Raw genomic sequence first — 3576 nt, forward strand, 5'->3', positions numbered from 1 at the left:
CACACACCAATAACAACACCAATAACAACAGAAAAAGACAAAACCCAGCAACAACAAAGCCAAAGCATAGAAAGTATTTCATTATTTCACTGTGGGTGCTATAGTATATTGTAGTAGATATAAACATGCTTTTGTTTTGATCCCAAGTGTGGGATAGGTATTCAGTGTAAACGGATTTTTGTTTTGATCCCAAGTATGGGATGGGGAACAGATTTGTGAGAGAGCAAGTGATGTTTATCCGCTTAGAAGTCAAACCACCTCATGTAGGGACTTGGTTTTTTGCCAGCTGAAAAACATCCTAGCATAGACTCTGAGAGGATATATATGTATATATGAGGCCAAATGGCTAGAGCTTCGAGAAGCTCCAAGAAAGAACCAGTGAAGTCTTCGAGGCTTTGGCTGCTGGTAGAGGCTCCAGGTTATGGTTGCTCCAGGTTATAGCAGCAACTTCAGTGGAATTGCTGGTCTACTGAAATCCTGCCAACTATACCAGGGGACTTATTCCCATGAACTGAATTCAACAAGGTCTACTTCTCCTGGCTCCATAAAACTCCTTTCTTTACTATCTAGGGTAAGTGGGTTGGAAGGGTGGTATAAGCATTTAAAGAACACCAAATAAAGTAGGAAAGGGTGAAGCCTACAGTATGTCACAGTGTTCCCTACAGTAATCCTCTGTCCACATATCTTCATTTGCAGATGTTCATTTCAAGAAATCATTGGTCTGGTTTGAGAGCTCTGGCTTCTGTGACATCATTAGTATTGGATCCTCATTAGGACTCCACCAGGTTATTCTGTTGTTGCCCTGCAACTTGGAGATCCTGCAGCTTTGGAACAGCAGGACTGGCCCTCTCACGTGTCCCAACCATTAGCATATGGTATAGATTTTGGGGTGGGCCAATTAAGAGCCCTGGATATGGGAGCTAGCTGAGTTGTTCAGTCCACTGGCTCTCCTTTAGTTGCACCACCAGGATGAACTTTCAACATGCTCCAGTTAGGCCACCCAATGTTTCCATCAGAAGGAGACAGGTCTACTTTCTTCCTTTTGTGCCCTCAGGGTTAGCTCATCTGCACCCACACTTCCAGAACTAACCTCAATGCCAAGTCAAGGTGTGGGCCCCACTCTTCCAAGTGCTGCAGGCTGTGAGGGGCTGACTCATCTCTGCCTTCACCATCAGGGTCAGCTCTATTGTGTTGTCCAAGTGAGATATAGGGTCCACTCTTTGAAGTGCTATAGCCAGTGATAGGCAAAGACAGGTCTACTCTTATGACCCCAGGCCCAGGTTTCCCTTCTTCTTTGGCTGGCAAGGGACAGGGGTGGGGCATCACCTAAATCACGTCACAGGAGATGAGTGGCAAGGTCATCTTTCTCTTGCTCTGTTCTCAGAGCTGGCTCATTCACTCCCCCTTCACCAGGCTCAGAACTATTGTGTTACCCAGGTAGGAACAGGACTTACTCTCTCAAGTGCTGCCACCAGTGAGAGATGGGTCTAGCTCTCCAGTGTGCTACATCCAATGATTGGTGGGGCTAGTTATGCACAGTCCCTGGACATTCAGTGGTCCCCAGGAGGCTGCCCCAACAAGGGACATCCTCATGTTTTCTAGTGGTGTTATCAGCCATAGACATCAACACCAACCCCTCCCATTGCATAGCACAGATGTAGACATGGCCCTCAGAGGTATCATGGGTCAGGTCTCCAACATGGTGGTAGAGCACCACTCACAACAGAGTACTCCTCTCCATCCTCAAGTCCCTAGTTCCATCTCTCTTCATAATGTTCAAGATGCTCAAGTTGCTCCACTTCCCCCCCTCCCATCTCACTACTACACACACACACACACACACACACACACACACACACACACACACACACACACAGTATGATGGCTCCTGATACAGGATGACCACATGGGTGGCAGCCACCTGGATGACATCCTCCGTCTGTGTTGCATGGCATGGTGGCAAATCAGTATCTATGGCCAGCCTGTGTTATGCACTGGAGGGCAGGTCTATGGGCGACATGGCTGTCCACAGGACTGTCTCCCTCCTTCTGTGCTGTGCTTCATAGATTTTATTTGATTTGATGAGTCCTAGGCATAAGACAGCTTTGGCTATCAAGTCAGGAATCAAGCTAAGATGAACAAAGGGCTGCCATCTGCTCAGCCCCTGACTGATGAAGAAGCACACCACCACCAAGATGTCTCTTTGCCTATTGCCAAGGGGGCCTCAATGACATTTTAATAACAAAGTGAACATTTAGTAACAAAGTACACACAAAAATCTTTCTATACATCATGTTCTACATATCCTGTTCATCTGTAAATGGACTGCCAAGAACACTTTCTAGAAGATAGATGCTAATAAGTTGCATTAGGAAAGTATCCAGTTGGGATTCTCACCCAAAGTAAATGAGAGAGCCCAACCCCAATATAGCTAACATGTTATTATCAGTAATCTGGATGACTGCCAACATTTAAGGTGAAAAGTCCATAACATTGAGTTCTTGTTTTGCCAATGTTAAGATCTATAATCAAAACATAACATAAAAACTGTATGTTGTCAAAATAATCCTGTAAACTCCAAGTCACTCCTAACACAAAATATGCAGATTGGATTATGTTGCCAGTTTGTATATGAAGACTTTCACATTCGTACATTTGCTGCAGAGCAGAAGACGAAGAGGCATTGAACAAGATGAAAAAGGTCAGAAAGGAAGATCTCATGCTGTAAGTCGTCACTCTGCTTTCAGAAAGACTTTTGAAATCTTAATACTTTTTCCTTGAGCAGAGAAAGGGTCTCCACACCCTCATGATTTGGACCAGGTGAAAAATGACCTGCAGTCTGCTGGCAGACAGGCAGCCAAGGCACAGCGGACACTGTTGTAGTGACAAGCTTCCGTTAGCTCTGGCCATTTTGTAGTGTGTTTCTTGCTGTACTTATTATGCATCAGGCTAAATTCACCCTAATGCTCTCAGTGATGCAGAGTTCCTTTTGCATATTTGGAACAGCATTGAGATTATAATAAGCTTCAACTGTATTAACTCTGCCTGTGAGAAAAGCACAAAATAAGCCCCTTCCTGAAGGAGCCAGTGTCTGCAGGAGGGCTTCTGGTTGACCTCAGTGCCATGGACAGCTGCAGATGCTCATTAAGCTGAGTCGTGAAGAGGGAGCAATCAGCAGGGATGATTTTAGAGAGGTTTGGAAGCTGGAAATGGGGAGTCCACTTATGCTGCCACCTGGACGATAGCTTCCTGGTTACACCCAGGGATTACTATTCTAGAAATAAGTTCATCCAATCGCAGGACCAGAGAGATGCTAGAGCAACACCAACATAAAATGTGTTAGTTCTGGAGAAGACCTCATAGTGACCTGCATCAGACACAGCATGTGCTTCTGAAAAGAGGAAGGTAAGGAAAAACTGTCTGCTGAAGAGACCGTAACAGCACACACAAGACTCAAGTCAGACAAAAGCCCAGCACTGAGCAGAGGAAGTAGACAAAAGTTCTACCTCTAACAAAGAAACTATTTGTGATATCTGGCTTGGAAAGGGAAAATTAATTTTTATGCCACTGGACTGT

General features: G+C 45.1%; 1 non-coding gene across 1 annotated transcript; it reads right to left on the reverse strand.

The window, feature by feature from the left end:
* Positions 1-2079: 2079 nt before the first annotated feature.
* Positions 2080-2222, reverse strand: LOC127190207 (small nucleolar RNA SNORA48). Its single transcript, XR_007830715.1, has one exon. It is a non-coding gene; the product is annotated as a small nucleolar RNA SNORA48 (small nucleolar RNA).
* Between the last annotated feature and the right edge of the window lie 1354 nt (positions 2223-3576).

Source organism: Acomys russatus, chromosome 5 (assembly GCF_903995435.1).
Source record: "Acomys russatus chromosome 5, mAcoRus1.1, whole genome shotgun sequence".
Taxonomy (NCBI): domain Eukaryota; kingdom Metazoa; phylum Chordata; class Mammalia; order Rodentia; family Muridae; genus Acomys; species Acomys russatus.